At 48.6% G+C, this 12,396-nt stretch overlaps 1 long non-coding RNA gene across 1 annotated transcript in view; it reads left to right on the top strand.

Moving 5' to 3' along the window:
- The window catches only part of LOC136656017 (uncharacterized), an 89,761-nt gene that overhangs the window by 72,523 nt on the left and 4,842 nt on the right, over positions 1 to 12,396 (top strand). Inside the window, exon 3 of the long non-coding RNA XR_010794692.1 lies at positions 3,272 to 3,388. This is a non-coding gene — a long non-coding RNA (uncharacterized lncRNA). The remainder of the gene's footprint in view (positions 1 to 3,271; positions 3,389 to 12,396) is intronic.

Genomic DNA, 12,396 nt, shown 5'->3' with positions numbered 1-12,396 from the left:
ACTTCTCTCTTCCCCCCCAAGCCTGGAGCATCACAGACTCTTGCTTCCCCCCCAAGCCTAGAGCATCACAGACTCTTCCCCCCCAAGCCTGGAGCATCACAGCCTCTCTTTCCCCCCACCCCAAGCCTGGAGCATCACAACTTCTCTGCAATACAAACACTTTCCCCCCTCTCTCACACACACAGGCTGCCCCCTTCTCTTACACACACAGATGCTCTGCCCCCCCCACACTCACACAGCAGGGGAGGGCCGCTTTCACTCACCTCATCCAGCATCTGAATGTAAGCCCCCCCCCATCACAAAGAAAAAACTGTCTCCTTGGTCAGAATGCCAGTGTTTGCTTATTGCACAAGCCCCAGGTAAATCACCATAAATCCAGAGGTTTGTTGTGTCTTGAGAATTCAAGTTGTGGTTGGACTTTCCACTTGTTCATTTGTATTGGAATCACGAAAGAACTGGCGAGGAGGTAGATGTGGTGTCAGCAGTGGCCCCTTTAAGGGTAAGGCCTGGGCATCCAGCAGAGTGTGCTGCACAGCTGCAGCCACTGGAAGGCAATAGGGCCCTCAGGGATATAAGGAGTACCTGAGGCAGAAGGGGTTTGTGGGTTTTGAAGGAGTGCAGGTTAGAGAGGAGACTGACTGGGTTTATTGAATTTGGAATCTGACTGTGGATTGTGACTGGACTTGGATACTCTGACAGATTTGACTAACCTACCTGGAACCTGACCTTGGACTGTAATTTGGCTTATTGGCTCTGGACTCTGATTTGGCAACTCTGATTGATGGGACTGAGTTACTTGGCATCTGTGGACTGGAACTGGACTCACTTTTGCTTGCTGCACTGGTGAGATGCACAAGGGGGACTGATCAGCCTTAAGTGGGCACGAGGCCCAGTGGATTGGAATTTGGCAGAACATCATTGTAGCAGAAAGATAATGTGATCCCCTATTTGTGTGCACCTGCTTTTGTGAGCTTCATAAATTCTGACTCTAGCGATGATGAGTTCTTGGGGTTTCCAGAAAACTAGAGTACTCAAACCTTTAAGTCTCTCCATTTGTTAATGACAGTGATAATGGTTCTTAATGCCACTGTTGACTGCTGTTCACTTTACATGGTTCAAATGTTGTTCTGTTATAGTTGATTAAATATTTTATTACACTATTTGGTTCAGAATATTTTTTTTCCTGTTTTCCTCCTCTAAAAACTAGGTGCGTCTTATGGTCAGGTGCGTCTTATGGAGCGAAAAATACGGTATATTTTAGTCATCAGATGACTTTTCTGTCCTGAAAGGCAATAGAAATGACTGTTTTTTTGTAACCGCAAAAGTGAGTGTGGGAAGAGGTGAAGACACGTGCCCCTAAGCACCTGGGAGGCACACATTGGGGAGCTGTGGGTTCTTCACGCAAAGTCTGCATTCATTTTAAGAATCTTCATATACCAGTTGTCAACCCCCACAAAGACGTTCACAAGGCAGCTTGTAGAGCTAAGTACTGCAAATGTTTTGCCTGTCTCCAAGGGGCTCCCTTTCTGAACTGCAGCCAGGCCAAGCTGGGCCAAACCCTGACCCTAACCTGACGTTGGTGTCGTTCCTGTTGCGATGATTCAAGACACTTGTCCAGCCGTATGGAGGCCATGAGAGCTCTACCTCTTCGTCTCCGAGGAATCTGGGTAATGAGCACACGCAGGGCTGGCTCCGCTTTTGTGGCGCCTTTGCCTCGGTGGCCTCGCCTGCCCAGCGGCCTTGTTGCTCGTTGTGAGAATGTTTTTTGCAAGGAGAGGATGATTTGGGAGGAGCAGAGCTGGTGGTGGCGGCGGGGGGAGAGGGGGCACTGAGAGTGCTGGGCCGTGGCTGCAGCTTGCCCAGTGTTTTAACTGCAGCCCTTCGACACCTGGCCTGAGGCTGGATGGGGGAATTAGGTCAGCCGGTGTGCTCCAGCTGGGTCCTGGGGCGCAGTGCTGCGGGGGAGCAGGGAGAGAAGGGAAGGGGGCCAGGTGCCAGTGGGAGCCGTGGGGCCTGGGATCGAGGGCCCCGTGCTGCTGCTGGGCCTACCTGCCTGCTCAAAGCCTCTGGGCTCCCCTGCCGATCCTCAGGAAGACAGCAGGGCTCCCCAGGGGCTGCTTCCCCGTCCAGTGTGTGGCTGTGTTGTCGGAACCAGGTCGTGTCCTTCTGGCAGCGGCACTTGGGCAACTCTGTTTCCAACAGCTCACCTTTGTCTCCACTGTCCAGCTGTGCCATAATTGCACTAATCATTTGCAATGCCCAGACCCAACAGCTGTCACGGTTCCCACACTCAGACAGCCATCAGCATGATTGCTGCTGTATTTAAAGGGCCCTTTCTGGGTGCTGCCTGGCAGATGGGCTGGGGAACGAGCCGCATGCCCAAGCCCTGCTTTGCAGCACAGCCCCTCGCCTAGTTGGGGATATAAACCCAGGAGTCTGCTTCCACCATGTGCTGTTCTAGTTCTGTCAGGGGCCCGTGGCGAGGGGGTTGTCTTCTCTTTCCCTCTGGTTAGACTTAGAAAACCAAACTATCCCCCCCCCCCGAAAAAAGTCAGAAAACATCTCCCCCCATTTAGTATTTGTACATTGTAAATCCAGCTTCGTCACACTTCAGTGTCTTTGGGAGCACTGTGGGGTTCAGCCCCTCTCTGACCCAGGTGCCTACTAAAGTATTCTAAGTACTCCTCACTGTAAGAGGGCAGCTGCCTGCCTGTCCCCTGTCCTTGGCTGCTACACCAGTCGTGGCAAAGGCAAGGAAAGAGTAAGGGATAGAAGTTTCTCTCTCCCCCCCCCCCCGTTACTTGTGTCAGCAGATCAGGTGCTAGAGTGTCTGTGGAGAAGGGGCCAGAGGTGGTGCCCATTTCTGTTGAACCCTAACCTTTTCTTTTTTTATGCTGTGAAAGTACACTAAAAGGTAGTTCTGCTGACATTCATACGACCTCTTCACATACATCTCCTTCCTTCTACATGGAGGTTTCTTGGAATAACTACTGCCCCGCAGTTCTCCTGCTGAGGAGCTGGAGCGCTGGACTGAGACGGAGCTTATTTTGACTTCAGAAGAATTGCAACACATGTGGCAAGATCATTAGATTGAAATGCGTTTTCACCCTCACTTCATTTCTTCCTTAAGATGGGTGGAAGATCTAATTGATGAAAACTGCAGTTGGTCTGAATGCAGAACAAGATGCCACTGTGATTTCTTTCTTTCTTTCTTTCTTTCTTTCTTTCTTTCTTTCTTTCTTTCTTTCTTTCTTTCTTTCTTTCCAAACAGGTTTTAAGCGGTTCTATTTCTCCAGTAGATGAATTGGGATATAAACAGTTGAACTGCAGCCCTGTTGGCCAAGCGTTGCAAAAAATAACCTTGAAACGGCAATAGCTGCAGTCAAAGGTAGGAATTGATTCTTCCGCAGGTACATCAGCTGCAGTCTGCTGAAAAATGCATTCCTCATAACCGGCTTTTGCTGGTGAAATGTCTGCAGTTCAGCAACAAGGGAGGGAGGTGCAGGGGGCAGGGATAAGCATGTGTGGTTACCTTGCTCCTTGTGAACACAGGGCTGAGTTGCATGTTGTACCAGGATTGGATGTTCCCCCTTCAGTGCCTCCAAATGGTGGAGCTGCCACTCTTCCACCATGGAATTCCCAGAGTGGTTCACAAGTCAGGAGAGCAGAGAAGAGGGAGAATGATGTGCCTGCAAAGCCCACTGTCTTCCGCAGTCATTTCCAGAAGCTGGCTGGGGCACTAGGGAGCTCCTTAGGAGCTCCCCTCCTTCCCACAGTCAGTGTGAAAACCTCACTGGTGGTCCTGAGTTCTGCCCATGCGTGCTCAGAGCCTATCAGAACTGCTGGTGCACTTCACCTCTTCACGGGTGAGTTCCCCCTGAAGCCCCATGTCTTTTCTAGGTCCATTTCCAGCATGTGGCAGGTAGAGAAGACTGGGCCGTGTGGCATAACCAGGAGGGAAAGAGCAGGACAAAGTCTTTGAGAAGGCGGCAGGGGGAGGAGGCATTTGGTGGCCCTGCTGGATCAGGCCATAGGCCCATCTAGTCCAGCTTCCTGTATCTCACAGTGGCCCACCAAATGCCCCAGGGAGCACACCAGATAACAAGAGACCTGCAAGGCTTCCTGGGAATTGTAGTTAAGAACATAAGAACAGCCCCGCTGGATCAGGCCACAGGCCCATCTAGTGCAGCTTCCTGTATCTCACAGCGGCCCACCAAATGCCCCAGGGAGCACACCAGATAACAAGAGACCTGCATCCTGGTGCCCTCCCTTGCATCTGACATAGCCCATTTCTAAAATTAGCAAGTTGCACATACACATCATGTCTTATAGCCCGTAATGGAATTTTCCTCCAGAAATTTGTCCAGTCCCCTTTTAAAGGCATCTAGGCCAGATGCCATCACCATATCCTGTGGCAAGGAGTTCCACAGACCAAACACACACTGAGTAAAGAAATATTTTCTTTTGTCTGTTCTAACTCTCCCAACACTCAATTTTAGTGGATGTCCCCTGGTTCTGGTGTTATGTGAGAGTGTAAAGAGCATCTCTCTATCCACTTTATCCTTCCATGCATAATTTTGTATGTCTCAATCATGTCCCCCCTCAGGCGTCTCTTTTCTAGGCTGAAGAGGCCCAAACGCCGTAGCCTTTCCTCATAAGGAAGGTGCCCCAGCCCAGTAATCCTCTTAGTCGCTCTCTTTTGCACCTTTTCCATTTCCACTATGTCCTTTTTGAGATGTGGTGACCAGAACTGGACACAATACTCCAGGTGTGGCATTTCCATTGATTTGGACAACGGCATTATCATATTAGCTGTTATATTAGCTGTTTGCGACGGGGCGGCAGAAGGGAATTTCAGAAGCAGGGTGTTTCTGGGTGGGGGTGGTGGCAGAACAGGGCAGATTAAGCTTGGGAGGGGGTGAGATTGGCAGAGTCCTCCTCTGCCATATCCCAAACCCCTTCCCGGGCCAGGCAGGCCTACACAGTGCCTCTTGGACTTCTGCCAGCTAAATAACTGGCAGAGATCCAAGTAGCCCCATTGAACTGGTTGGGCATTACTTGGGGTAAGGGGAAAAATAGCCCCTTACCCCAAGGAGACCTCCAGCCGGCTCCCAGCTATCGCTGGATACAGTGTAGGTCTTGAGGCCTGGCTACAACAGTGCTAGTTAGGATTGGACCGCCCATCAATCAAAATAGCATAAAGTACTACAGACATAATAGCAGTGCAAAGGGATAAAAAGGCAGAGGTGAATGAGAAAATGAAAGAGAAAACAGTCACTTGTAAAGTGATTGTAAAAGGGTATCTATATTTCTAATGCTTCTTTGACTATAAAACCTGGATTTTGACGTCTCTATTGTGGATTTGCTGAATGAGGGTGAAACTTCCCATCCATAAAGCAGGACAAGTGCATTTGACCAAATGAGTTACATTTCTATACTCTTACTAAGAAGTACTAATTTTTTTTTTTGAACAGCAGAAAAACATGTCAACTTTTTTGTGGCATATTATTTCACAAAAGCCCACAATGATTTTGTTTCACAAGTTCTTCTTCTAAAAAAGGGAAATGTCTCCTGAACTAGGAATTGCACACAGTTGTTCTTTCAACAGAAGACTTGACCTTCTCATGTACAGTGAATTTCTAAAGATATTTTTGCCATAGTATGTGCAGAAATTTGTTGGATTTATTTTTGCACATTAACTGTAGGCAGTGAATCTTTTAAAGTAATTGGGGAAAGCAATGAAAATGAGAGCACAATCCTATGCATGTCTACTCAGAAGTAAGTTCATTGTTTTTAATGGGGCTTACTTCCAAGAAAGTGTATGTAGGATTGCAGCCTTAAGCATTGACTTAAAGTGTTGTTCCCAGATGCCCAAATAATGGGTTTTGCATGGTGCATCTGTGACCATCACGGCACAGCCATTGGCCACCATGTGTCTCTGGGCCACTCTTGCATTTGTAACATGACTAAAAGCTACACAAAGTGCATTACAGACGCCTCCCCTCCCCACTGGGGTGGATCAGCTGTTCACAGAAACAGCACAGGAAGTGGAGGAAGGCGCTGGGAATCTCCTTCCTGTTGGTCTGAACGGGTTGGTCCCTCCTTCCGGGGTGTGGCTGTGGAGGAGGGAGGGGCCTGCATGACTGCACTCCAGCAGCTGGGGGGGCACAGCACATCGCGGTGTTTGCTCAGCAAGACAGCCACCCACCCGGCCTCTGCAAGTGTGGATTCCACCGGCCAAAGGGGTGAGCAGGAAAGGTGTATTCCTTTCCCAGTAACGGTTGCTAGGAGATCAGAGTGGCTTAAAGTCGCTCCGCTCTCCTCCTCTTAAGGTGGCTCAAGTCAGAGGAGACCCATAGTGCCAAGGTCGCCTTGCCCAGAGGTAAGGGGAAAAGTTTCCCCTAGCCTCTGGCTGAGCTGCTTTTGGCCCCTGTCCTGGACTGGATCCTCCTGGCTTGCCTGTTCCAGCGCAGGGGAGGATTGCACCCTTTGTTATGTAGGTTATGGAGACATTGTCTCTGCCAGCTGGTGTGGAAGCTCTCTCTCTCTCTCTCTGTGTGTGTGTGTGTGTGTGTGTGTGTGTGTGTGTGTGTGTGTGTGTCTTGCAGGGTTAATTTGGGGAAATGCAGAGTGCGTGAGGGTGGAAAGTAGGGGGCACATGCAGCACCACTGAAGAAAGGACTGCTCTGCTCCTGGAGGCCCAGCTGCCTCTCCTACCTGCCTGCCTTCCTCCCGCTTCTTCCTTTTCTGTGGCACACATGCACTTCCGAAGACTGCAGCAGAGATGTTTCTGCATGCTAATATCATCCATTGATGGAATGTGCGACAGGAGCTTTGCAGGCACTCTGTGACTCAATCTTTCCCAGTCCTTGGAACAAGAGTGCAGGGTTTGCATCCTCCACATGTCACAGCTTGAGGACAAATGCCTTCTCACACCTGGATTGTCTATTCACACCTGCTGCAATGGGGCAGGTGTTGGTCCATAGTTTTGCAGCCTCTTCCAACAGCTCCTCACAGACAGCAGTGATCCAGTTTGGCAGCCACAGACATTGCATTGATCACCAGGATGGACAAGATCTCAGGCCTCTCTCTGCCACTCTCAGCGTAGGCCTTCTCTCCAGAGTCACCCCCCTTGCATGCTCCAGAACTCTTCTTGGTTTGGCTTCAGGGACGGCCTCTTGATCCAAAGCCCTCCCTCCTCCAAAGACTGAGTCTAAGACTATGCAATGCTCTCACACCAGCTTTCTGCTAAAGTTTATTGGGATATTTGGGGTGCCCTCCTCTGCGCCTGGCCACAATGTTGACCCAGATTGTTAAGTCTCAGAAACCCAACTCTGGCTATGCCTTTCTTTGATGACTGTTGCTGATCAGATTGCCATCCATTATTCATATTTTCCGAGTTGTGTTTTCCATCTTGCTTCAAGGGACACTGTCAATGGAAAGCTAATAATCTGTTCTTGTCAAAAAAAGTGAGGCTTCAGTTGTTACACTAACCACCACAACAAGATGTAAACCTGAAAGAGGTGTGAAAAAGAGAGGATATTGTAGACTAGAAAGCACTTGATTTAAAAATAGTCTGTTTCATAATAATGCAACTGTTGTGATAAGAACAGATCTAAAGTCATTCAGCCAGGATGGCTTTAGAGCTGCAGGAACTCGGAAAAGGCCACCACATCGTTTCTGCGCATGTCCTGGACTAAGTACAAAAAGTACTTTTTTCTTTACAAAAAAAGACATCCTGGAAATGGAAAAGGTGCAAAGAGAGCGACTAAGATGATTACTGGGCTGGGGCACCTTCCTTATGAGGAAAGGCTACGGCGTTTGGGCCTCTTCAGCCTAGAAAAGAGACGCCCAAGAGTGGGGGACATGATTGAGACATACCAAATTATGCAGGGGATGGACAGAGTGGATAGAGAGATGCTCTTTACACTCTCACATAACACCAGAACCAGGGGACATCCACTAAAATTGAGTGTTGGGAGAGTTAGGACATACAAAAGAAAATATTTCTTTACTCAGCGTGTGTTTGGTCTGTGGAACTCCTTGCCACAGGATCTGGTGATGGCATCTGGCCTGGATGCCTTTAAAAGGGAATTGGACAAGTTTCTGGAGGAAAAATCCATTACGGGTTGCAAGCCATGATGTGTATGCAGAACCTTCTGATTTTAGAAATGGGCTATGTCAGAATGCCAGATGCAGGAGAGGGCACCAGGATGCAGGCCTCTTGTTACCTGGTGTGCTCCCTGGGGCATTTGGTGGGCTGCTGTGAGATACAGGAAGCTGGACTAGATGGTCCTATGGCCAGATCCAGTGGGGCCGTTCTTATGTTACATAAGAACATAAGAACAGCCCCACTGGATCAGGCCATAGGCCCATCTAGTCCAGCTTCCTGTATCTCACAGCGGCCCACCAAATGCCCCAGGGAGCACACCAGATAACAAGAGACCTCATCCTGGTGCTCTCCCCTACATCTGGCATTCTGACTTAACCCATTCCTAAAATCAGGAGGTTGCGCATACACATCATGGCTTGTACCCCGTAATGGATTTTTCCTCCAGAAACTCGTCCAATCCCCTTTTAAAGGCATCTAGGCTAGACGCCAGCACCACATCCTGTGGCAAGGAGTTCCACAGACCGACCACGCGCTGAGTAAAGAAATATTTTCTTTTGTCTGTCCTAACCCGCCCAACACTCAATTTTAGTGGATGTCCCCTGGTTCTGGTATTATGTGAGAGTGTAAAGAGCATCTCCCTATCCACTCTGTCCATCCCCTGCATAATTTTGTATGTCTCAATCATGTCCCCCCTCAAGCGTCTCTTTTCTAGGCTGAAGAGGCCCAAACGCCGTAGCCTTTCCTCATAAGGAAGGTGCCCCAGCCCCGTAATCATCTTAGTCGCTCTCTTTTGCACCTTTTCCATTTCCACTATGTCTTTTTTGAGATGCGGCGACCAGAACTGGACACAATACTCCAGGTGTGGCCTTACCATCGATTTGTACAACGGCATTATAATACTAACCGTTTTGTTCTCAATACCCTTCCTAATGATCCCAAGCATAGAATTGGCCTTCTTCACTGTCGCCGCACATTGAGTCGACACTTTCATCGACCTGTCCACCACCACCCCAAGATCTTTCTCCTGATCTGTCACAGACAGCTCAGAACCCATCAGCCTATATCTAAAGTTTTGATTTTTTGCCCCAATGTGCATGACTTTACACTTACTGACATTGAAGCGCATCTGCCATTTTGCTGCCCATTCTGCCAGTCTGGAGAGATCCTTCTGGAGCTCCTCACAATCACTTCTAGTCTTTACCACTCGGAAAAGTTTGGTGTGGTCTGCAAACTTAGCCACTTCACTGCTCAACCCTGTCTCCAGGTCATTTATGAAGAGGTTGAAAAGCACCGGTCCCAGGACAGATCCTTGGGGCACACCGCTTTTCACCTCTCTCCATTGTGAAAATTGCCCATTGACACCCACTCTCTGCTTCCTGGCCTCCAACCAGTTCTCAATCCACGAGAGGACCTGTCCTCTAATTCCCTGACTGTGGAGTTTTTTCAGTAGCCTTTGGTGAGGGACCGTGTCAAACGCCTTCTGAAAGTCCAGATATATAATGTCCACGGGTTCTCCCGCATCCACATGCCTGTTGACCTTTTCAAAGAATTCTATAAGTTTTGTGAGGCAAGACTTACCCTTACAGAAGCCATGCTGACTCTCCCTCAGCAAGGCCTGTTTGTCTATGTGTTTTGAGATCCTATCTTTGATGAGGCATTCCACCATCTTACCCGGTATGGATGTTAGGCTGACCGGCCTATAGTTTCCCGGGTCCCCCCTCTTTCCCTTTTTAAAAATAGGCGTGACATTTGCTATCCTCCAATCTTCTGGCACCGTGGCCGTTTTGAGGGACAAGTTGCATACCTTAGTCAAGAGATCTGCAACTTCATTCTTCAATTCCTTAATAACCCTTGGGTGTATGCCATCAGGGCCCGGTGACTTATTGATCTTTAATTTATCAATGAGGTCTGAAACATCTTCTCTTTTAACCTCTATCTGACTTAACTCCTCGGTTAGGAGGGGCCGTTCGGGCAGCGGTATCTGCCCGAGGTCTTCTGCCGTGAAGACAGATGCAAAGAACTCATTTAATTTCTCTGCCATCTCTAAGTCTCCTTTTATCTCCCCTTTCCCTTCCTCACCATCCAGAGGGCCAACCGCTTCTCTGGCGGGTTTCCTGCTTCTAACATATTTGAAGAAGCTTTTATTATTCCCCTTAATGTTGCTGGCCATGCGTTCCTCATAGTCTCGCTTGGCCTCCCCTATCACCTTCTTACATTTCTTTTGCCACAGTTTATGTTCCTTTTTATTCTCTTCATTAGGGCAAGACTTCCATTTACGGAAGGAAGCTTCCTTGCCCTTCACAGCCTCTCTAACTTGGCTGGTTAGCCATGCGGGCACCCTCCTGGATTTAGTGGAACCCTTCTTTCTTTGCAGTATACACCTCTGCTGGGCCTCTATTACTGTTGTTTTAAGCAGCCTCCATGCACTCTGGAGAGACTGGACTCTTTTTACCCTCCCTTTCAACCTCCTTCTAACCAGCCTCCTCATTTGAGGGAAGTCCGCCCGTCGGAAGTCAAGGGTTTTTGTTAGAGATTTGCCTGGTATTCTTCCCCCAACGTGCACGTCAAAACGGATCGCAGCATGATCACTGTTCCCCAATGGCTCAGTAACGTTTACATCTCTAACCAGGTCCTGCGTACCGCACAAAATTAAATCCAGAGTCACCTGTCCTCTGGTGGGCTCCGTGACTAGCTGATCTAAGCCACAGTCATTTAGCATGTCAAGAAATCCGGTTTCCTTATCGTGACCAGAACACAAATTGACCCAGTCAATATGAGGATAATTGAAGTCCCCCATGATTACAACCCTGTCCTTCCTTGTCACCTCCCTGATCTGTTTCCTCATTTCAAGGTCCCCATCAGATTTCTGGTCTGGAGGACGATAGCACGCCCCCAGTATTACATTGCTGCACAAGCCTGGTAATTTAACCCACAGAGATTCTACGTTCTATGTTCTTAAAGAGAGGCTGTTGCTCACTATAGAATGCCCACCTTATGTGCACCTTGTCCCGGATTCAGAGCCTGGAATCTGTAGCCAAAGGATCTCAGGTGGCAGTGGTCAGACAGTCTTCACTCTTTGGAAGTCTTGGAGAGCTGTTGCCAGTCAAAGGCCTGGGCCTGCTGAACCAGCTGTCTGATTCAGCACAGGGGGGCAGGTTCCTGTCCTCACACAAGGGCACTCTTGAAAAATGCCTCTTTGAAAATACGCTTTGGTTCCTCAAGAACCCAACCACTTCTTTGCAACAGCAAAGGGAATGCTGCTCTACAGTATGTATTTAACAATCCCTTTCCTGCATAAGTAACTAATTCTGGATGTTAGTAAGAAATTTGCGATGAGCAGATTACTGCCTACCCTTCATCCGCACCGTCTGGTAATCTCCAGGGCCAGATGGATTTCCTGGAGAATGGAATAAAGCTTCTGAATAATTACTAATCCTTGTTTTGTAAGGTTGGGTCTGTTTGTTTGCTTGTTTTGCAGAAAGGCTGGATGGCGCTTGGGAGGAGTTTCTGCATTCACACAAGTTCCTTCCCCCCTCAAAAGTTCTGCCTGCTGTAGTGTTAAAGGATTCCCTTTATTTGTGCCATCTCTTTCTGGTTTTTTCTCTGGTGGTTTTGTTCCATTCCTTTGTTAAACATGGAATTAAAAACTTTGGCCAAGAGAATCATTAACAGATTAGGGAGGATAATTACTAAACCACAGAGATCAGACAGGCTTTATGTAGTTCAGTACTTAGTTGGGAAGATGAAGAAGTCACTAATTTTCTGGACTAGGGGACTGCCAACAAGTCATCTTGTTCTCATTTCCTGGTCCCAAAATCATGGCTGCCACACTGCCTGTCACACTCTTTGTCTTTGAGGTTTGGGCCGTGTCTTCTTGTCTTTCACAGCGTGTGCCATCCTGATCCATTTGCCCATCAGGGGGATTTGGTCTTTCCCCTCTTGAGCTGCAGGCTGTGGCTTTCAGGGGAACTGGGCACAGGGCCTCTTGTCATGTCTTGCTTCAGTGTCATCCAGGCCATGATGTCTGTGGATGAAGAGAAGAATTGGCTTTCTGGGCCCTGTGGAGGGCTACCTGTTTCTTCCTTCTGCTTCCAGCTAGGTCCCTCTGGGACGTTGACAGGTGTGGCATGAAGGTGATGGCGCCCCTGTCTTTTGTCTCCAGCATCTGGTTCCTCTGGTTGGGTATCATGATTAACAGACAGCAATAAACGGGCATTTTGCATAGAGTGACCCTCCCTGGGGAATCTCTGCTTCCCAGAATTCCTGTCTGGAACAAGGGACTG

This window comes from Tiliqua scincoides, chromosome 6, assembly GCF_035046505.1.
Source record: "Tiliqua scincoides isolate rTilSci1 chromosome 6, rTilSci1.hap2, whole genome shotgun sequence".
NCBI lineage: Eukaryota > Metazoa > Chordata > Lepidosauria > Squamata > Scincidae > Tiliqua > Tiliqua scincoides.
This window is presented reverse-complemented; position numbering and strand designations above follow the sequence as displayed.